Here is a 24,799-nt window from a genome sequence, read left to right as displayed (position 1 = left end):
TTTGTAACAGAGATTAAAAACAAGAAACATAAATAGTGACACTAATTGAATGTTACAGAGGCTTGGTTGTGGAGCTCTCCATGGTTTTGATGCCCTTGCTCTCCTAGAACGACACAAAAGATCTTTGAGGAGTATAGTCTGAAAATATCTTCCCCCATTTATACTTTATGAAATATTTTTAATCTTTATCTTTATGATAAAATATTACTATGAAATTCAGGTATAGTCAACTAAAATATGTGACATTGCTAACAATCCATAATACTTTATCTCCACCTTTTTCACTGTGAATCAGGAATCTGGTGCAGCTTGAATGGGGGCCTCTAGCTCAAAGTCTGTAAAAGATTGCTGTTGAGTTGTTAGCTATGGTGGCAGTCATGATGAAGTTTGACTGGGAAAGGACCTCCTTCCAGACTCCCTAATTGATGTTAGAGACCTCAGGTCTTTGCTTTTTATCTGAGATAATGTTGATTGCCACATGAACTTCTCCATGGGGTAGCTACATCATGGCAACTTACTTCTCTGAGAAACAAAGAGAGACAGAGAGGGCTGTTATAATTAACATATCAGCTGTGTTGCATATTTTATACATTATCAAAAATTCACTTGGTTAAACCCTCTCTTGAAAGGAAGATATTGCAAGAACATGACAATAGGAAAGTGGAAGGCCTGAGGTTGAGAATTGGGTATACACCTAACTTCTTCTTCAAAGACATAAACGTTTTTTGATGCAAAACAAAATAGTGTTTCTGTGCTGTGCAGTTAGACTGTCTTCATTGTTTTAGCAAAAGACATGCATCAACTTTCTAGTCTCCCTACTGTGCATCTTCACATTTCTTTGAGCACATAAATGTCTTTAATTTTTATTCGACTGAAAAAGGCTTTAAAAGGTTTCAAAAGGGTTGACTATGAAAAGAAAAATTGTTTAGAGTTATGACAATATGTCCTAGTCCATATGTTTACCTTCCATTCACTTCTTTACCCATTTCAGTCTGACTCTTGTATCTAACTCTTCACTGAAAGATCACGCAATAATGCTTTTGATGATTGAACCACCATATTCATTCAGCACTCTTCTTCAGTCCTTATTTAATTTAATTTTTTTTTTTTTTTTTTTTTTGGTATTTGACACTCTTGGTAATTTTTTGTTCCCTTGAATTTCTCTAAAGGATTTACTAAGATTTTTCTGTTGGTTTAGGCAGGCATCAACTTATACCTGCATTAAAAAATGCTCAAAGTAAAACCAATTCAGCCATGATATGTGAAATAGAACATTGTGAGCTTAAGTCTCAAGTCAACTGTGCAGTAAAGTTAATTGAAAATAATTATCTGAGGTTAATTTTGGCGGCTCTGCCTGGGGCCCCTCCCAAGCCTAATGTCTGAATATAGGTTGAATGTTCTACAACTCAGAAGCTTTTTAGGATGTTCATCTTTCATTGAAGTGTACTAATACCTTGTCAGCTCAACATGTGTCTGATGCGTGCCTTATATAATTTTCAATCAAGTTTTTGTTAAGGAGTATAATTTTATATTTATTTAAATCTCTCTATATTTATCATAATCTTAGTTTGGATAAATATTAATGAGGAAATATTGATATAAATATATGCAAAATATTCCCTCTTTTTGATATGCTAAGACACCAACACACTAGCTCCTCCCAAACAAAAGACATCTGTGCATGTATATCCCATTATGTTGATCCCACAAAAACTTGTTATATATTGAGAAGACAGTATAATATAGAAATCAAAAACTTCTACTTTGGAGTGAGTCAGCCCTAGGTTTGAATTCAGTTCAACAAATTCTTCACTGGGCAATCATGGAAAATGCTATTTCATCTCAACCTAAATGGAATGACAAAACACCCACCTGTATAAGTCAGCTTTCAATTCTAGTAAAAATAATCACTCTAATAATATTCATTATACTCTCTCATCCAGCTGATACTAACAGTTCCCCTAATAGTATTACTAGTATTAAAGTTCTCAGAAATCAGAAGATTCTTTTATACATTTACATATATGTATTTATCCTGATACCACAAGCCCAGTAACTGTTTATCAGTTAGTAATACATCTGTACTGCTATTTTCTCTGCCTTAGGAATACTTAGTATTCTGTACACCTGTAACCACTATAGATTATACATTATATATAATTTATTTTAATAATATAGACTCTGGATTTTCTAAAATGTGTTTGTGAATGTGGGTGTGTACATAAGTGCATCTCTCCACCTCACCAACCAGATGTATAAACTTTGGAGAGTAGAAGGTGGATTTCATTTGTTTTTCTGTTTGTTTGTTTTTGTGGTTTTGTTTGCTTTTTAGATTTTTATGGCCATTAATTAATACTGTAACTGGTCATTTAAAAACATTGCAAAAGCAGTTGCTGGATGTACATATAAATAAGTAATTGATAAAATGCAATATGTCATAGTTTTATCTGGAGTCCTGTCTTACTTCTGTTTTATGAACATTTTGTCAATAATTTTAATCAATCTAAGGAAAATATCAAATTTGCAGATGACATAGAAGAGAACAACACATAGATGTTTAAAAATTTATCTTAAAATCTTTGACTGGATGAAATACTGAGTTGGTTCTAAAACCGCAGATATAGGTAAATTTTTCAAATAGTTAGAAACCTCTCTGTACATTTACAAAATAGAATATAGATTAATGGAAAAACAAGTAAATATAACTTTAGTTTTTTTATGCTTAAGAAGATTTTATAAGACCTACTTCAAGAAAATTGTGGTAAATATATTTTTTCTACTCTTCATGCTAAGTACAAATAAATACACTAGGCGGTACATATGAAAATTATAAGAAGACTCTAAAAGATGGAGAAAAACTGAGGAACAAATAGAGACCTCTGGACCCAAGGAACTATAGGGTAATGGGATACTTGTTTTTCTTTGTGTTCATTTTTCTTTCTACATCATGAAGTTAGAGACAAAGAAACTGACAACTGGAAATACCAAAGGGTACAGACAAAACTTTTAGATAATAATTGCACTGCTACTGACAAATACTGTAGAAAAAAATATATGCCCTCTTATTTCTGCTCATGCCACAAAAGACCTAGTGGGAAGCCTAAGATTTCATGCTCTTCAGGCTAAAATTAGGAACCCCAAACCTCTCACTTAGGTGGTATCAATAAAGTCCAGTTATAAGTCCAGACCTTACATCCCTGCCAGGCAATAGCCAGGCAGACGCATACCCCTCTGTAAAAGTAGTGACCACAGGGAGGAATATAAATTGTTACCTGAGCAGTGATTCTGAGGTGTCTTTCTCCTGTCTTCCTCTTTTGGGTGGTGTCAGAGGAAACATTGTGGAATATCAGGACTTTTACCACAGCCAGGTAGTATTGATCACCCACCCTCACATTCTGTCTGAGAATTTCAAATATGGAACAGTACTAAGATAATCCCAATCAGATGTATCAGAGGAGGCTTGGAAAGAGAGCCAGAACACCCACCATAACTCAGCATTCACAAGATGTTTCATGGGTGTCAATACATGCCAGGTGAGGAACCATGACCTGACAGTAATGATAAGTCATCAGGTATCAGGGAAATAAAACAGAAAACCTAAAACAAGGAGTCATGTTCAAAATGCTTAAATTTCTATAAAATTATTTATCATACTAAGAACCAGAAACAACTCAAACTAATGAAAAAGAAAATCATTAAATTACAACTGAGATGGCATAGATGTTAAAATTGTTTGGCAAAAAAGTTTAAAAAATCTATTATAAAAGTGCAATGAGCAATTACAAACATGTTTATATATTTAGCAATTACAAACATGTTTACACATTGAAAAAGTATACACGTTTATACAATATGTATGTATATACAATATTTATACAATGAGCCAATATATACGTTACACAAACATGTTTATACAATGAGCAATTACAAACATGTTTATATGTTGAAAAAGTAGAAAGTTTCAGCAAATACGGTGTCTTGAAAAAGAAATAGAAGAAAAGGAGAAACATGAAATTGTAGAACAGAAATCTACAGTAAGCAAAATCGAGTACACAGTGGACAGGCAGAACTGCTAAATGGAGGGAAAAAAAGAGTAAATTTGAAAATAGAATAATCAAAATTATCCAAATAGAACAAGAGAGAAAAATAAGACAAGAGCAACAACAACAAGTATAAGAAAAATACACACAGATTAACAGAGCATCAAAAGCTATAGTATTAAACAATAAAACTAAAATTTATGTCCTTGGATTCTCAGGAGGAGAAAAAAAAATAAACGAGGCTGAAAAAATCACTCAAAAAATAGATGACAGAATGTCTCCCAAATTTGGGGGGAAAATCTCAAGAAATTTAGGAAGCTTAACAAGCTGCAAACAGGATAAAATCAAAGACATTTACATCAAAGCATATGATTGTCAAACATCTGAAATCTAAACACTAAGAAAAAATATAGAAAGAAGAGAGGGAGTAAAATGACATAGTATCTGTAGGGGAGAAACAGTTTGAATGACAGTGGATGTCTCATCAGAGATCGTGGAAGCCAGAAGGAAGTGTCCCAATATTTTTCATATACTGAAAGAAAGCACAGGTGCACATGCATACACGTACACACACACTCACACATACACACACACAGATGAAAAGAAGTCTTAGGCCAGAATTTTCTATTTAGATAAAATATCCCTTAAAATGAAGGATAAAGACATTCTCAGATAAAGAATAAATAATAAAATTCAATTGCAGAGATTTATCATAAAATTATGATTGTGGAAAACTAAACAAATAATAATAAAAATAAAGATAGAATACTGGAACATGAGAAAAAATAACATTCTACAAAAGTATAGGTAAATAAAATAAACTTTCTTCTCTTGAGAGAATTATGTTTGAAAGTTGAAGCAAAAGTTATAACACATCATATATGGTTCTAAATGTAGATATTGAAAATAATTATGATAATTATATGATAAATGTTAAAGGGTAAAGGGACATAAAGGAAAATAAAGCTTCAAAACTACTGATTAACTGGTAAAAAGTTAATGCCAGTAGACATAGAAATGAGTAAAAATGAAATATATTATACAAACACATACTCAGCAACACTGTAGACAGATTTTATTAGTCTGCTTTGGCTGCCATAACAAAATATCATAGACTCGTTGACTTAAATAACAGAAATTTATTTTTTCAGAATTCTAAGAGTTAGTTGTTCTAAGTCAAGTTTCCAGCAGTTTAGATTATGGAAAGGACTCTCTTCGTGGTTTGCAGATAGCAACTCTGTCACTATGACCTAATATGGCCTTCTTTGGTGCATGTATGCAGAGAGAATGTGCTCATTTGTTTCTCTTCGTATAAGGACACTAGTTCTATCAGATCAGGGCCCCACTCTTATGATATCATTTTTCTTTAATTACATTTTTAAAAGTCCAACCTCCAACTACAGTCACACACATTAGAGGTTAGGGCTTCAAAATATTAATTTGGACAGGGGAACATAAACCCTCATTTTGTTACACATCTAAAAAACATTGAAAAACAGGAGCAAAATAAACCAAAGACAAGCAGAAGGATGGAAGTGACAAAAATAAGAGCAGGAAGAAATGAAATTGTAAATAGAAAAACTGATGGAGAAAATCAATAAAAAATGAGTTGGTTCTTTGTAAAGATCAATGTATTTTGCAAACTTCTTACAAGACTGACAAAGAAGAAAAGACACAAGTTAATAATATAAAAAATGAAGCAGGAACTATCACAACAACAGACCACACAGACACTAAAATGATAATAATATTACAAAAGGCTCTGCATACAAAGTTTGACAAGTTCCTTAAAATGGGACAATCCCTAGAAAAGTACAAATTCCCACAATTAATCCAGTATAAAGGAGACGGAATAGTCCTATTAATTATTACAAAAATGGAATTCCTGATGAAAAGCAAGAATGAAAAACCTTCTAAACTGAAAGGATTTCACTAAATAATTCTCCCAAATGTTTAAGTAAAAGCCAATTCCTCATGATGTCTTCCAAGAAATAGAAGAGGAGGAAATATTTTCCAGTTTTTAATGAATTTAGAATCACCTAAATATTAAAACTAGGAAAAGATAGAAAAAAAGGGAAAAGGAAGAAAGCCAATATCTATCATGAATAGAGATACAAAGTGCGATTCCTAAAAAAATACTAGCAAACAGAAATTACTAACATAAAAAATAATTGCACACCATTAACAAATGGCATTGATTCCAGAGATGCAAAGCTCATTTGATATTGAAAAACATTCAAAATAATCCACCATACTAAGATGTTAAGGAAGGAAGGCCCTATTATTATGTCAATGGATGTAGACAAATTATTTGACAAAGTTCAACAGCAATTACATGTAAAAATTGAGAAAAACAGCAAAGGACATTTTCTCAGCTCATAAGTACCTTCTACTTAGCTAATATTATACTTAATGGTGAACTACTAAATGCTTTCTCTCTAAAATTCATAATGAGAAAAGGATATCTACTCTCACAGCTATTAAGCCACATTGTACTGAAGTTTCTAGCCAGTATAATAAAGCTACAAAAGAAAATAAAAACATTCGGATCACAAAAAAAAAGAAAGTGATTTATTTTTGCTGATTCCATAATTGTCTTTGCATAAAATCATTAGAAGTCTAAAAATAAACTTCTAGAAATAAATGTGTTCAGCAAGGTCAAAGAAATAATATAAACATACAAGATCAATTGTTTTTCTATATACTTGCCAGGAACACATGTTCACAAAAATTGAAAGTATGGTGCTATTTACAATTACTGAAAACCACAAAATCTGAATTGTAAGTCTTGCAAAACATGTACAAGTTTTATATTGTAAAATATTTTTAAATTATGAGATTATTTAAAGTAGATTTATATAACTGGAGAAACATAATTCATAGTATGGAAGATTCAATGTGGTAAATTTGCCAGTTTTCTCCAAATTGGAAAGAAGTTTATCACAATTCCTATCAAAATCTCAGCAATATTTTTAGTAGATATAAGGAATATAATTCTAAACTTTTTATGTAGTGGCAAATGAAATAGAATTGTTGAAACATTTTGGAAACAAAAAACAGGGTAAGGGACATCTCTACTCAATTTCAGGACTTACTATATGATCACAGTGATCAAGACTGTGGTGTTGACATAGAAATAGACACATAAATTTATCTAGTAAAACAAAGAATCCAGAAATAGATAAATATATTTATGTCATAAGTGTTATTACGAATGATCAGATGTAATTCAATGGAAGAAAGCTAGTCTTTGCAACAAATGGTGTTGAAGAAATTGGTCATCCATAGGCCAAAAAAAATGCTTAGCTTATGTTTAATATTTTACATAAAATTAGCTCAAAATGAACTTAGATTTAAATGCAAAACAAGGAGCTACTTTTTTTTTTCAAAAAATGAGAAAATCTTCAGTATCTAGAGTTAGACAAGAAATTATTTAACTTGATAACAAAAGCATTTTTATAACCAATAAAAAGAAGAATTGATAAATTGGACCTCATCAAAATTAAAAATTTTCTCTACTCCAGACGATGGAGAGAATAACATTCAAGGCATAGGCAGAAAAAATATACTAAGCCATATATCCATTAATAAACTAGTATTTAGAATACATTTAGAACTCCAAAAACTCAACAGTGAAGAAACAAATAATTCAGTATTTCTTAAATAGATGAAAGACCTGAAAAGACATTTTGTCAAGTAAGTTATACAGAAGTCAAATAAGTATGCAAAAAGATGTTCAACATCACTAGCCTTTAAGAAATTTGTTATTAAAAGAACAAGGAGTCACATCTGTAATCCCAGCACTTTGGGAGGCTGAGTCGGGCAGATTTCATGAGGTCAGGAGCTGGAGACAAGTCTGGGCAATATGGTGCAACCCTATCTACAAAAAATAAATAAATAAATAAATAAATAAAATAAAATAAAATAAAATAAAATAAAATAAAATAAAATAAAATAAAACGCTGAGCATGGTGGTGTATACCTAGTCTTAACTACTTGGGAGGCTGACCTGGAGGGATCACTTGAGCCTGGGTGATTGAGGCTGCAGTGATCTGTGATTGCACCACTGCACTCCAGCCTGGGTGACAGAGGAAAACCCTGTCTCAAAAATAAACAAATAAATAAATAAATAAATGAAAACACAAGGAGAAATTATACACTTCTATCAAAATAGCTAAAATAAGTAAACAAAAATAGTGATACTAGTAAGTGCTGACAAGGATGTGGAGTAATTGTATAACTAATATATTGGTAATAAAAATGTAAAATGCTAAGTCTATTTTGTAAAATATTCAGCAGTATCTTAAAAAATTAAACCTGCAACTATACTATGATCCAGCAAATGGACTACTCATCATTAATACTAGAGAAATGACAACATATGTAGATACAAATCCCTATGTATGAATATTCACTGATTTGTATTTGTAATAGCCAAGAACTGGAAAGAACTTAGACGGGGGAATATTTAAGAAAAATGTCTTAGGAAGAAAGATACCATCTTTCTTGTTGTCTAATACTCTCCATCTTATAGCACCTCATTGTTGAAACATTGGTATGATCTTATTGAGTGTATACAGAAGGAAGTCCTCACTTTAAATATTCAACGTTTTTCTCCATTTCTATTTTATATGAATATATCCTCTCCAGTATCTGTTGTCTCCAGATTTTTTAACTGACATGAAATGGTATCTCAATGTGGTTTTGATTTGCATTTCTCTAGTGACCAGTGATGATGAGAATTCTTGCATATGCTTGTTTGACTCCTATATGTCTTCTTTTGAAAAGTGTTTGTTCATATCCTTTGCCCACTTTTGAATGGATTTGTTTTTTTCTCATAAATCTGCTTTACTTCTTTGTAGATTCTGGATATTAGACCTTTGTCAGATGGGTAGACCGCAAAAAATTTTTCCCATTCTGTTGGTTGCCGATTCACTCTAATGATTATTTCTTTTGTTGTGCAGAAGCTCTGGAGTTTAATCAGATCCCATTTGTCTATTTTGGCTTTTGTTGCCATTGCTTTTGGTCTTTTAGCCATGAAATATTTGCCTGTGCCTGTGTCTTGAATGGTGTTGCCCAGGTTTTCTTCTGGGTTTTTATGGTGTTAGTCCTTATGTTTAAATCTTCAATCCATCTGGAGTTAATTTTTATATAAGATGTAAGAAAGGGGTCCAGTTTCAGCTTCCTGCATATGGCTAGCCAGTTTTCCCAACACCATTTATTAAACAGGGAATCCTTTCCCCATTGCTTGTTTTTGTCTGGTTTGTCAAAGATCAGTTGGTTGTAGATGTATGGCATTACTTCCAAGGCCTCTGTTCTGTTTCATTGGTCTATATCTCTGTTCTGGTACCAATACCATGCTGTTTTGATTACTGTAGGCTTGCACTATATTTTGTAGTCAGGTAGCATGATGCCTTCAGCTTTGTTCTTTTTGCTTAGTGTTGTCATGGCTATGCGGGCTCTCTTTTGGTTCCACATGAAGTTTAAAGCGTTTTTTTTTTTTTTTTTTTTTTTTCCAGATCTGTGAAGAAGGTCAATGGTGGCTTGATGGGGATAGTGTTGAATCTATAAATTACTTTGGGCAGTATTGCCATTTTCTCAATAGATTCCTTCTAACAAAGAGCATGCAAAGTTTTTCCGTTTGTTTGTGCCCTCTCTTATTTCCTTGATTGCTTTTATATCCTTTGCTAATTGTATTCCTAAGTATTTTACTCTCTTTGTAGCAATTGTAAATAGGAGTTTGCTCATGATTTAGCTCTGTTTGTCTGTTGTTGGTGTATAGAAATGTTTGCGATTTCTGCGCATTGATTTTGTATCCTGAGACTTTGCCGAAGTTGCTTATTAGCTTGAGGAGGTTTTGGGCTGAGATGATGGGGTCTTCTAAATAAACAATCATGTCATCTGCAAATAGAGACAATTTGACTTCTTTTCCCAATTAAATAATTTTTATTTTTTTTCTTGCCTAATTGCTCTGTCTAGAGCTTCCAATACTATATTGAATAGAAGTGGTGAAAGAGGGCATCCTTGTCTAGTGCCAGTTTTTCAAGGGAATGCTTCTAGTTTTTTGCCCATTCAGTATGATATTGGTTGTGGGTTTGTCGTAAAAAGCTTGTATTATTTTTCAATGTGTTCCATTGATAGCTAGTTTATTGAGAGTTTTTAACATAAAGCACTGTTGAATTTTGTGGAAGGCCTCTGCATCTATGGAGATAATCATGTGGTTTTTGTCTTTGGTTCTGTTTATGTGGTGGATAACATTTATAGACTTGCGTATGTTGAACCAGCTTTGCATCCCTGGGATAAAGCCTACTTGATTGTGGTGGATAAGCTTTTTGATGTGTTGTTGAATTTGGTTTGCCAGTATTTTATTGAAGATTTTTGCATCAATGTTCATCATGGATCTTGGCCTGTAGTTTTCTTTTTTAGTTGTGTTTCTGCAAGGTTTTGGTAATAGGATGACGTTGGTCTCATGGAGTTGGGGAGGATTCCCTCTTTTTGTATTGTTTGGCATAGTTTCAGCAGGAATGGTACCAGCTCCTCTTTGTACATCTGGTTGAATTTGTCTGTGAATCCGTCTGGACCTGGATGTTTTTTGGTTGTGAGGCCATTAATTGCTGCCTCAAATTCAGACCTCGTTATTGGTCTATTCAGGGTTTCACCTTCTTCCTGGCTTAGTCTTGGGAGTGTGCAAGTGTCCAGGAATTTATCTATTTCTTCCAGATTTACTGATTTATGTGCATAGAGCTGCTTATAGTAATCTCTGATGGAAGTTTGTATTTCCGAGGAATCGTTGGTGATCCCTTTTTCATTTTATTGCATCTATTGATTCTTCTCTCTTTTCTTTTTTACTAGTCTAGCTAGTGGTCTGTCTGTTTTGTTGATCTTTTCAAAAAACCAGCTCCTGGATTTACTGATTTTTTGAAGGGATTTTTGTGTCTCTGTCTCCTTCAGTTCTGCTCTGATCTTAGTTATTTCTTATCTTCTGCTTGCTTTTGAGTTTTTGATCTTGTTCCTCTATCTCTTTTAACTTTGAAGGTAGAGTGTCAATTTTGGATCTTTTCTCATTTCTCATATGTATATTTATCGCTATAAATTTCCCTCTAGACACTGCTTTAAATGTGCGGGAGAGGAATCTCATGATTGTCTGTGGTTTTTGTTGAGGTTGGAGCTATATCTTTTTTGGCCTGTAGAGGCGCTGCTGGGCTGCCTCGGATTGAGTCATGCTACTGGGTGGGTGGACTTCCCCTGGAGTTTGTTTAGGCAGGTGAGATGAGCCCCGCCTTCCCAATGGAGTCTCTCCACCCCCAAGCTGTATCTTCCTGCTTGGGATCAAACTGGTGTTTTTGCTGGGAAGCTCTCTAGCGTACAGACTTCAGTTTGCATTTTGTGGGGCGTGGGACCTGCCAGGCCTTATGGCCTGTTTCCCTGCTTTCAACTCTGCCTCTTCCTGTGGGACCTTAGTTTCCGCCCAGTGATGTTAGTCCACACTTCCGCCCAGGTTGGTTCCAGCTTGCAGCATCGCGGGAGCTGTCGCTCAGATTTGCATCCACAACCCATGTGGCCCTTCATTCCAGCGGGGCTCTAATGTACGGTGGGTTGCAGGAGGGATGAGGGAACCACCAGATCCCAGTCAGAGGTCGGAATGGGTGAAGCCCCGACCCTCCGAGCCAGCTGACCTTTCCAGGTGCGGATGCAACCTGCCCTGTCTCGGTTCACCCTCCCTGGGCTGCGCTTGCCCTGCTTCTTGGCTCCCCTTCCCTGGGCTGTTTTCAGAATCCTACCAGTTCCACCAAAAGGAGCCCGGCACCTCACTTGGAATCATGAAGTCCTCTAGCCCTCTGCATCTCATTTGCTGGTAGCTGCATTCCAGTGTTGCCTCCTCTCAGCCATTGTGGTGCCCCCCCCACCTTTTTTATTGCATTTTAGGTTTTGGGGTACATGTGAAGAACATGCAAGATAGTTGCATAGATACACTTGTGGCAGTGTGATTTGCTGCCTTCTTCCCCATCACCTATATCTGGCATTTCTCCCCATGCTATCTCTCCCCAACTCCCCACCCCCCATGTCCCTTCCCTATTTCCCCCCAACAGACCCCATTGTGTGGTGCTCCTCTCCCTGTGTCCACATGTTCTCATTGTTCAACACCCACCTATGAGTGAGAACACGTGGTGTTTGATTTTCTACTCTTGTGCCAGTTTGCTGAGAATGATGGTTTCCAGGTTCATGCATGTCCCTACAAAGGACACAAACTCATCGTTTTTGATGGCTGCATAGTATTTTTTACTTTTCTTTTTTTTTTTTTTTTTTTTTTTTTGAGACGGAGTTTCGCTCTTGTTGCCCAGGCTGGAGTGCAATGGCGCGATCTCAGCTCACCGCAACCTCCGCCTCCTGGGTTCAGGCAATTCTCCTGCCTCAGCCTCCTGAGTAGCTGGGATTACAGGCACGTGCCACCATGCCCAGCTAATTTTTTTTTGTATTTTTAGTAGAGACGAGGTTTCACCATGTTGACCAGGATTGTCTCGATCTCTTGACCTCGTGATCCACCCGCCTCGGCCTCCCAAAGTGCTGGGATTACAGGCTTGAGCCACTGCGCCCGGCAGTATTTTTTACTTTTTAAGACAGAGTCTAGTCTTGCTGGGCCACCAGGCTGCAGTGCAGTGGTGCGATCTCGGCTCACTGCAACCTCCGCCTCCAGGGTTCAAGCGATTCTCCTGCCTCAGCCTGTGGAATAGTTGAGACTATAGGCACACACCGCCACGCCCAGCTAATTTTTGTATTTTTAGTAGAGATGCGGTTTCACCATGTTGACAGTATGGTCTTGATCTCTTGACCTTGTGATAGCTCACCTCAGCCTCCCAAAGTGCTGGGATTGCAGGCATGAGCCATGGTGCCAAGCCGTTATTTCTTTCTTAATCAAAGAAAATAAGTGAGAATGAACTCAAGTTGTCTGACGTAATTTTGTAACATTCCTATACTTTCTTTTTGTAGAACTTTGGAACACTTAATTTGCACAGAATAATTGAACACTTGTTAATATATTTGAGTGAGACATTTATCATTCCCCAGCTATAATATTAAAGGTAAACTCAAGGGAAAACTAAAACACTCTTATTTTTAGTCTTTGGCAGCAGATAGATTTATGAACATTTATTGATTTGGAAAAAGAAAGTTTGCATTTCTTCCATTAAATTACATTATATTAAAACTAATATAGCTATTTCTATGATTTAGAGAAAACTAAACATCAGGATTTGGATTCAGTTTTAACTGCGGAAAGACATAAAATAAATATTGAAAATATTATAGTATTCATCTTTTCTGAATGGGTAACACTGAGAAAGTGTTGTTTTTTTTTTGTTTGTTTGTTTGTTTGTTTGTTTTCCATTCATTTCCATTAACTAACAATCTTTCCAGAAATGGAATGTCATGGAAAATACATCAGTATACTCAATTCAAATCTTTCCTGTTATTCTTTATATAGTTTGTAATATTTAAAAAAATCACTTTCCTGACATGAATAAAAAGGATAACAAAAGCACTAAAAAATGAAAGCCATCAATCCACTGAGTTAGACACAGATTCATTTACCTGGTTAGGATTCTGTCTGAAATAACTGCACGCAATTTGTTAGTGGGTCTGTGAGTTCTTTTATAGGCTGTAATTTTTAAAACTGTTCCACTGACAGTTCAACATGCACAAAACTAGCTCTAGTTCTATCAATTCACTACATTAATTTTAAATTTACATTTGGCAAGCAAGAGAAATTACCTACAGTGATTATTTTGAAATATAATTTAAGACATGGTGTTTAGTCTTCTGTTTGTTAATGGCATCTACGGAGAAATAGCTTTTATTGAGAAGCCAAACAACTGGAATTTATTTCACGCTCTATGATTTTATGAGAAACAAGTGATGATAGACAGACTATAGCATGACAATGTTCACGAACATAACTTAGAGATTACAGTCAGTATACATACTCTATTAATAATCATGCTTTTTACAGTAAGATGTATATGGAATAAATCCATACTTATTAAAGGTAACATTGAATTCTCAGAAGAGGAGAGCTTATTTGTAAGGTTTAGATTCTAGAGCTTAACTACTTGAATTTCAATCACTAGTATTCACAATAGTTGTAGTATCAAATGCAGATTGTGGTACTCTAGCTACGAAAAACAAAAAACAAAAAAACAGGAACCTACACATTAGGGTGTTGGTTAATTCTCATTTTATTACAAATATTTATTTAATTGCACAATATAAACTTTTAAAGAGCTGCTTATTATTCTCCCCATTTTACATATGAGAAAACTAACACATTCAGTGGTAAAGAAGCATGTCTAAGTTTACCAGCTAGTAAGTATGAACTCAAGATATCAAACTGGTTAATTCTTCACAGATGCCAAGGATATTTATTCTATTAAGAATTCTGTTTTAAATGTATTACTCTAGAAGGAAAAATACCTTAGAATAATCTTAGGATGATATAGCAGTCTTACTAGACTCACTAAAAGAAGATTGCAGTATCTAACTTTTAAGAGAATATAATCTGAATTGAAAATTATAAACGCCATTTTTTTACTTAAAGATATCACCAAAATATGATTTGGACTCTTAGTTGACTACATTAAATGAAGAGTTAACTTAGGCTCCATGTACTAGAAAATATTATGTCATTCTAGATAGTCATTGTCATTATTCTTAGAGTTTACCTGATAGTCCTTTGAAAAATATGTAAGCTTGCATTTTTAACCTTCTTTTGTTGGAGTTAATAAGTGAGGCTTTGGGGTTTATTTCACTGATGTAGCCCTCCTTCCGTGACAATTTGTCAAAACTCTTATGTGTATTTATTACTTGTATGTGTAAATGTATATTTCTGTGGCCAGCCACCCACAGAATACATGTCCAGCCTATAGGTTCTCTATAGTTGTTTAGTAAATCTTAACATGTTTCTGTTTTTTTTTTCATGTTTTTGTTTACTTGTTTTAGTTTCCTACAGATGAACTTGCTTATGTTTCTTTCACAAATAGAGATGAAATCATGAACTTACTTATGTTTCTTTCACAAATAGAGAGGTGAAAATTTTATAGTAAAATATTTGTATTGCTACTCTGTAGCAAGTGTTCTACTTTCAAAACACCTTTTTAAAATTTTCTTATATCTGACTTAATCTTATTTCTTACAACCTCTTCCTTTTGTATTTTCTTAATTCATATTATTAAGTAAATGACATGTTTACTTAATAATCTTTAATATCTATTATCAACCATGGTAATAAATGAATTCTTTAATTTGTGTAAAGACTGGTATTTACATGTGTGCATATGTTCGCATAGCAAATGAGGGGACAAAGCAAAACAAATCACAGAATACATTTTAGGGTATTTAAAATCTTGAAGTCTCAGAGTTAGCACCAAAGGAAGTTTAACCAAAACAGATATAATAAAAATTATATCTACTATCTATCTATATGTGTATAATAAAAAACAGACATAATAATAAAACAGATATAATAAAAAATTGGCATATCCAAAGACTATTAATGGTGATAAATTCAGTAATATTTACTAAATACTCTATGCATCCTTATAATAATATTTACTACTTAACTATGCATCCTTCAGTAATACTTAACTATGTTTCCTAAATATGCTATCCAGCATTTTTTAAATCAAAGATGAATGAAATATCTGAATTTGAAATACAAACTATTTAGAACAGTATTTGTAACCTTATTAAAGATATATTTGCATGATCTGAATGCTTTTCTTATGGGCAGGCAGGAATAAAAGCTGTGAATAGTGTCTGAAAAGCATAATGGCCGACTCTAACACATATAGGATACTATGGTAGAGGACCACAGCAGAGAGCAATCATGGAAACAGGCATATGAATGGAACTTGATGTGGAAGGCACTGGCAACATCTCTCCGTAAAAATGGAAATGTGCACCGTCTTTAGTGTTGTAGATTGCTGATTTCAGTAATCAATGATTACTGTGAATCACTGACTCAGAGCTCAGATTTGGTTGTTGGTGTTATTGTTTGTCTTTTTGTTGGGCCTGCTGAAATACTTCCATATCCAACTGCTTTGGGGCATAAATAGTAATCTTTCATAGTGTTACGTCTTTTTTTCTATTTGTTAACATTGTCTTGAAGTATCATAAACTTTAGAGAGAAACACACAAATCATAGGTGTACTCTTCAATGAATTTTCACCAAGTGAATGTTTCCATGTAACTAGCACTTAGATTTTTAAAAAGAAAACATAAACAGGACCACAAGTAACTTTTGCCTCTTTCAGGCACTAAATCTTCTAAGGAGAATCCAACTGAAATCTAGCACCATAGATACATATTACGAGGTTCTAGATTGCATATAAATAAACTTATACAGCATATACTCTTATTTCTACGTCTTTTATTCAACATTGTGATTTTCAGTTTCATCCCTGTTATTTTATATATAGTTTTGAATAATTCATTCTTGATGTTCCCCATAGAACTTTCTGCAATGTTGGAGTACTTCTATATCTGACCTGCCATATTTATGCTGTAAACTACAGTAGCCATTATTCACATATGGGTACTTAGTACTTAAAATATGACTAGTGCAAATGAGCAACTAAGTATAAAATTTAATTTAATTTAATTTTTATTTTCAACTTAAACAGTCACATATGGCTCATGGTTACCATATTGGGCAGCACAGCAGAGAGCATACTTTTGTGTGACTTTTATTATTCAGTCTTAAGTAGAATACTGTTTGGGTAGTTTCATGTTTATACTGTTTTGAATGCTGTTGTTTTGGACTAGGTAGATAGATAGATAGATAGATAGATAGATAGATAGATAGATATAGATATAGATATATACATACATACATATATATATATATATATATATATAGAGAGAGAGAGAGAGAGAAAGAGAGAGAGAGAGAGAGAGAGAGAGAGAGAGAGAAAGAGAGAGAGAGAGAGAGAGAGACAGAATCTCACTCTGTCATTTAGAGTGCGATATTGGCTCACTGCAACCTCTGCCTTCCAGATTCAAGTGATTCTCCTGCCTCAGCCTCCCAAACAGCTGGGATTACAGGCATGCACCACCATGACCAGCTAATTTTGTATTTTTAGTAGAGACTGGATTTCACCATGTTGACCAGGCTAGTCTCAAACTCCTGACTTCAGGTGATCCACCCTCCTTGGCCTCCCAAAGTGCTGGGATTACAGGCATGAGCCATTGCACCCAGCCTATTTTTGTATTTCTTTGGGGAAAAATATGTATATATTTCAACTGAATACTTATGTAGGATCATACTACAAATTTCAACTTTAACAGGTTCTTTCAAATAATTTTTCAAATTGGTCTTACCAAATTATCCTCTTAACAGCAGGGTATATGTGCTCTATCTAGTTATTCCACATTCTCATTTACTATATTGTCTGTCTCTCAATTTTGTATTTTGGTAGATATTCATTATAGCAATTGTGATTTTTACTTCCATTTTTGTTATCACTCAAGAAAGGAAACATCTTTTCATACATGATGAAAATGGCAGTTCAATGTGGTTGTCCTCCCAAACACTCATAACTCAGTGTATCAGAGAAATCCAGTTGAGGGACGCTATAGAAAAAAAACTGACCAGTACTTCTCAAACTTCGAAAGAAATGAAAATCATGAGAAGTCTGAGAATCTGTCACTGTCAAAGTAGGCTTAAGCTACATGACCATTAAATGTAATGTGGTTTTCTGAACAGAAACTTGGACCAGAAAAGGACAGCAGGCAAACACTAAGACATTAGTGAATACATCATATTAATGGAATATGTCAATAATATAAGAATCTTAGTGTAGGGTATATGGGAAGTCTCTGTACTATCATCACAAATTCTCTTCAATTTACAACTGATTTAAAATGAAAAGTTTAAACACCTAAATGTATTTTTCTGCATCTTTTGACTGTCTAGACTCATGTTCTAATATACAAATAAACAACATTAAAATACTAATAAATATATTGTTCAATCTTAGAGTAAAAATTGACATTTCATGTTTACACATGTTTAAAAGAATGATTTTTCAAAATTCAGTGTAAAAGATCACTAAATACTTAAAGGTGCCTTTTGTAGATTCCAAAGGAGAGACCAAAAGGAATAGATTTCTCAAGTGCCTCACAGCACCGATACTCCCTGATTGACTTACTGTGACAAATAGTAAATGAGATTTTTTAAACAGACCACAATGCCACAGTGACTAGTTTTTCTGCCCCAAGCATGCAGTAGGTAAAAGAAACCAAATATGTCTTTTTGAGAAGGAAACATCACTTTTATTTTATCAGCACATGAGATTGATTTCAGTAGAGCTGATCTCCATGAATATATTTCCCTTCCGACATTGCCAAGGTCAATGGAATTTTAACTTGCTGGTACATTTGTACTGGTTACACAGCGTAAGCCTTCGTAGAGCAAATATAACTCACCATATATCAAGTTTGCTTTTTAAAGTTCAAGTTGAATATTTCTATTTCTAGCCAGCCGTCTGCTGGTTTTTTCTCTGTGCCATATTCCTTGGCTTCTTTTATGTACCAGAGACCTCAGATTATATTGATTAAGGTTTTTTAGTGAACACCAAAAAAAAAAAAAAAAGGGGGGGAGTTTATTGGATTTAAAGTGATAATTACTCATGTGCACTGAGCTTGCAAGTATAAACAAGGGTTGATGTTTATTTTAATTAGAATTATGTGGTGATGAGAAAATTCAGTGCTATGTGTATATGTGTGGAAGAATGAGTAATTTGGTGGACTTTTTAGAGCATGTGGCTTATGTGACTGTTCCAGGTAGATTTTTTAATGAATGACTTCAAGCAATATACAAAGTAGAATAATGCACACAGATAAAAAGTAAAAATATTGAATTTATATATTTTAAATCATTTGGTTTTAAATTAAATCTGTAAACTCTAGACATTTATCTTTACATGTTTGATCCATTTGAAACGCCTTTTAAATTTTAGCATTTATCATTTTTCTTAATGAAAAACTCCATCAAAGCTGTTCCTCTAAATTTCCCAATTCTAATACTCTCAGTTAAATTAAACAATACTGCATTTTGACAAATGAAGGTTCTGCTGTATATTTCAAAAAGTGAAATACAGTCAAGCACATCTGCTTGGGTAGAGTAAGACATAAATATGATTTTACTCTGAATCAAAAATTTGCTTCTTGTTTAATGAAATATTTTCTTTTTAAAATTTAATTTTAAATTCAGGGGTACATAGCCATTTTTGTTATGCAGGCAAACTTTTGTCATGGGGGTCTGTTGTATAGATTATTTTAACACCCAGATATTAAACCTAGTACCCACCTTTTTTCTAATCATGTCCCTCCTCCCACCCTTCAGTGGGAGGCCCCAGTGTCTGTGTTTTTCTTTCATGTGTCCATAAGTTCTCATTATTTAGCTCCCACTAGTAAGTGAGAACATGTAGTATTTGGTTTTCTGTGCCTGCATTATTTCATTAAGGATACTGATCTCCAGCTACATCCATGTTCTTGCAAAGAGCATGAACTTTTTTAATGGCTGGCTGCATAGTATTCTATGGTGTATATGCAGCACATTTTCTCTATCCAGTTTTCCATTGATGGGCATTTGGGTTGATTTCGGCATTTGGGTTGATTCCATGTCTTTGCTATTGTGAATAGTGCTGCAATGAACATATTGCATGCAAATCTTTATGACAGAATGATTTATATTACTTTGTGTATATACCCAGTAATGGGAATTCTGAATCAAATGGTATTTCTGTTTTTAGGTCTTTGAAGAAATTGCCACACTGTTTTTCATAATGGTTAAACTAATTTATACTCCCGCCAACAGTGCATAAGTGTTCTCTTTTCTCCACGACCTCACCGGCATCTGTTAGTTTTTGACTTTTTAGTAATAGCCATTCTAACTGCTGTGAGATGGTATCTGATTGTGGTTTTGATTTGCATTTCTTTAATAATCAGTGATGTTGAGCTTTTTATATATGCTTGTTGGCTGCATGTATGTTTTCCTTTATAAAGTCTCTGTTCATGTTCTTGATTTACTTTGTAATGGGGTAATTTGTTTTTTTTTTTCTTGTAATTGAGAAAGAAAAGCCCATTCTGGTACAAAAACAGATACATAAACCAATGGAACAGAATAGAGCCCAGACACAAGACTACACATCTACAACTGTCTGATTTTAAGTTCAAAAGAATTTAAACAAACTATTTCTGTTTGTTTCTGCACAGAGTGCAGAAACTCTTTAGTTTAATTAGATCCCATTTGTAAATTTTTGCTTTTGCTGCAATTGTTTTTTGTGTCTTTAGTCTTTGCCATTCCTATATCCAGAATGGTATTGCCTAGGTTGTCTTCCAGGGTTTTCTCAATTTTGGGTTTTACATTTAAGTCATTTATCCATCTTGAGTTAATTTTTGTAGATGTTATAAGAAAAGGATCCAGTTTCAATCTTCTGCATATGGCTAGCCAGTTATCCCAGCACCATTTATTGAATAGAGTGTCCTCTTCTGTGACTTGTTTTTGACAGTTTTGTTGAAAATCAGATAGCTGTAGATGTACAGTCTCGTGTCTGGGCTCTATTCTGTTCCATTGGTCTATGTGTCTGTTTTTTGTACCAGAATGGGCTTTTCCTTCTCAATTTACATTATAAGCAGCTTGCCACCTGGCAAAATTTGCAGATGATGATATTTGTGTAAACATAAATGTAAATTTTTTAAATAAATATTTCAGGCTATTGAATAAAGTAATATTAAAGAGACTCATCAGGGAAACAATTTGTCTATTTCATAGTTTCTTTCAAAATGTCTAACATCTTTTTTTAATTCTAATAACAGAATCCTATATTTATTTTGGGGATAGTTCCTCCTTACTTGATGTGGTCAAGTGATGGCTTCAGCATAAGAAACATAGAGATAGAATTATGATCCAGGTCAGGCAATATCTGCCAGCTCCTTGGGCATGATTTTTGGTTGAGAAAAGGACATATGACATAAACTGGGACAGTCAGATTTATTTTACTGAATTGAAAGTACACAGAAATATGACATTTTCTTTTAAAGAGTATTAAGAATAAGGTATGTTTTAGCCTAAACCTTCTGGTGTTTATTTGTTACACCATGTAGAAACATCCTTCAAGAGAGTGGAGTCTGCCCATAAGAGCATGGAGCCAAAACAAAGACAGGCATATTCCTGAAAATATTTTTGAGTGCTTCTCTCACACCTTACCTAAAGCTACTTGTAGCTTGAACTTCCCAGTGAGATTCTGAACACTTTGCATTTGATTCCTGTCCCTTTCATTAAAACATTAAAAAATAACATGTGAAAGCATACATATTTAGCTATTTCCTTGATCTACGTTTCTTTTTGATTTCTGTCCAACATTGTTTATAGCAGTTGCAATGTACTGAATGTTTATATCTCCTCAAACTGTATATGTTGAAATCCTTACCCTCAAGATTATGGTATTAAGATTTGGGGCCTCTGAGAGGTGATCAGGCCCTGAAGGTGGAGTTCTCATAAATGGCATTATTTCTCTTATTCCAGAGACCCTAAAGAGATTCTGTGCCCCTTCCTCCATGTGAGAACAGAGGGAGAAGACAGCCATCTATGAGGAATTGGGTCCTCACCAGACACCAAATCTGCCTGAGCTGTGACCTTAGACTTCCCAGCCTCCAGAACTGTGAGAAATAAATTTCTGTCTTTTTTGAAAGCCACCCAGTCTGTGGGATTATACTATAGCAGGCTAGCCTGAACTAATACAGCAGTCCATGGTAAATACCATGTATAAATTAGGAGAAAGGGGCCTGAAATGCTGAAAACATCTTGCTAAATACAAAACCACCTTAAACTTTATAGGAAGTCACAACTGTGAGGAACGTCACTTCTAGCATGCGTTTCAATAAGGTGATTCTGCTTTGTGACAGTGGAATCTTTGAAAAGAGAGAATTAAAAAAAAAAAAAAAAAAAACCCAGATTGTACAGATATTCTCCTTTGAATACTTTTGTATCAGGAAAACACTAATTGGTCTTTTTGGGAATACAATTAAGAAATTAAAATGTATACATGCCAAATCAGTAAAATCTAAAAGAGCAGAATTGAAGAATTTTTCCATTAATCTGCATTTAGCCCCATTCGTCATCCAAAAGAGTAATGACCCCATTTTATCAATGTCAAGTTTTAATGCTTTACTTTTCTGGCAGGGTCTCTATTTTCTTTCACCTGATATACTTTTAAATTTCATGATTAGAGAACAGTATTTACTAAATTTTAGTTAAGTTTGATAATATGTATAGATGTTTTTCCTCCTGTTACAGGAAGACATTTTTGGAATTTATTTCAGTAGATAACATGCCAGTCTAATATAAAAATCAGACTTTTAGTTTTGAAATTTTGGCACATTTTGCTTTGTGGAATATTCCAGTGAATCAAATAATTTAATGTGGTATATAAGCTTAATGGCATTGGAAACTTCAGGGCCTTGGCTAGTTTTAAATCAGAATTAGAGATATGCCAACCTGTCACAACTCCTATGCACAAAGTACACTATAGTTCTTCACACCCTTTTGAGTTCATATCAGTCATATGAAAATAACGTTTTTTTCCTCAGAATGAGCTGTCACTATCAATTTGAATAGTGGTTGTTGCACTGGAATTTATCCAAATTTTCAGCAAGCCATTTGGTTCATTATGTCACAAACCAAATGACTCACAAAATCATATTTTTTCATACTGTTTTGAAGCAAATACAGTAATATCTCTGTACAGATTTTAGTAATAATTAAGATATTTTAATGAAAATATATATTTAAATTTCTATTTTTTCCTGTTTCATTAGTATTTCTGAATCACTTTAACTGATAATCAATTAAAAGCCATTTGTCTCAGTGGCAAATGTGTTTGATTCAGTGGTACTCTGGTTCTGGTTATATGTGATTACCAAAATGCAACCAAATTTTTGTGATGTTCTCTTCCTGTTCCTGTTAGAAAACTGTAAAACACTAAATACTATTCAATAAAGATAGTGAAAATAATACTTGTGAAACATACATCTGAATAAAAATGATTTTTCTCATTTTAGCACAGCTACCATTCTTGGCATTTCATAAAAGTCTTATGATTCTAGGATGTTATTGGTACTATTATGTCATTAAATGTGACACAATCTTTTTCATGGGTTCCACAATGTATAGTCAGCTGCATTTTTTCCTAGAAGAAAACATGTATTGCCCTTCTCTCCTTGGGTTTTTGTTTGATCTTATTTCAAAATTAATACATAAGCTTTTGTATTTCAGGTGGGAAATTATCTTTTCAACCACAGAGATTTCCATTTGTATAAGCTCTCAATTCCAAGTAGGTTTTTTTACTAACTCAAATAGACTTTTTAAACTTTTATGTAAGACATGTTCATAGAGGATTATTACAATGAAATCAAAGAAACTTTACAGAGAACATATTTCCCAAATTCCAGCAAACTTACTTCCTCAGAACATATTGTTGCTATAGAAAACAAGTCCAGATTGGGACATTCAGTTTTGATTCCTAGATTTCAAATTACTGTGCCTCTTTGAGTTCACTATGTTCTATCTGTAGACAACATGAGGCTAAAACACTAAACAGCCTATATCACTGGGAATTTGTAAAAGTAACACAAAGTAACAGACGTAAAAGGAATTTGAGGCATTGGAAGTGTCACACTGCAGGTAGTTCAGAGACATCACCTGCTACAATGATACTGGAAAATCTATCTTAATTTTACTTACATTTTTAAATGATCTCTGAAAACACCTTTGCAGCACATTTACTTCCTTCTATATTTTAACAAAATCTAAAACCTAAGAATTTATTTGCTGGTTCTCCTGGCTATCCAATCCATTCTTTGTGGTCATGCCCCTACCCTTTCTATTTTGCCATATGAAGTCTGCATTCTCATAATCAACAAAATTTTTGGCCTTGAACATTTGTAAGTATTTTATTGATGCTATGCTCTTCTCTGGTGATAACTTTTCCTTCAGTCATAGACAACATGTTTCCCACTCCCCTAATTCATACACGTGGTGTTATGTATCATCCTGTTACTACTTCATGTTCATTTGCAAATTATTGATCTGACGCTACCATTAAAATTACTTCATCAGATGTAATGGCACTTTAGCATGACCTTCTATTTTCATTACCTCTATTTATGCCGAGGATGGCAACAGTATCTTGTTCATTTTCTTTGTAATTAGATGTGTTTTTCCATATATCTCAATGACTACTGATTTCCTGATTACTTATTTTTCTTCTAAATTTTTCAAAATTATTATTTTTGATTTCTGAATTTCAATAAATTTTATCTGTAATAGGTTTCACTTACTTACATGGGCAAATAACACTTAGATCACATCACCCTGAACTATTCTTTGATTCAAAGATTTTAAATTCCAACACTCATAGTCATCCCAAGAAGCCTTATTATTGCAGTATCTATATCCAATATTTATATAAAGTATTTCAAGTCCTTCATTCTTAACTTCAGCATTTAAACCATCTCACATTTTTTCAAAACTTTAGCAACATAATGATTGTTCTATCCTTCCATTGATGTGATGGTGGATCATTTAAAAATACATTATATTCTCTTTTATTGTTGTTACTATTATTATTATTATTTCCATATCAGTGGGTATGAAGTGGTATCTTACTGAGATTTTGATTTGTATTTCCCCAGTGACTAATGAT

The 24,799-nt window shown here is 33.9% G+C and overlaps 1 long non-coding RNA gene across 1 annotated transcript in view; it reads left to right on the top strand.

The window, feature by feature from the left end:
• The window catches only part of LOC141583918 (uncharacterized), a 380,277-nt gene extending 357,350 nt beyond the window's left edge, over window positions 1–22,927 (top strand). The window contains exon 4 of the long non-coding RNA XR_012516752.1: window positions 21,622–22,927. This is a non-coding gene — a long non-coding RNA (uncharacterized LOC141583918). The remainder of the gene's footprint in view (window positions 1–21,621) is intronic.
• Window positions 22,928–24,799: the final 1,872 nt, after the last annotated feature.

The sequence above is a fragment of the Saimiri boliviensis genome, chromosome 3 (genome assembly GCF_048565385.1).
Source record: "Saimiri boliviensis isolate mSaiBol1 chromosome 3, mSaiBol1.pri, whole genome shotgun sequence".
NCBI lineage: Eukaryota > Metazoa > Chordata > Mammalia > Primates > Cebidae > Saimiri > Saimiri boliviensis.
The sequence above is the reverse complement of the archived record's forward strand: the minus strand, read 5'-3'. Positions and strand labels throughout refer to the sequence as shown.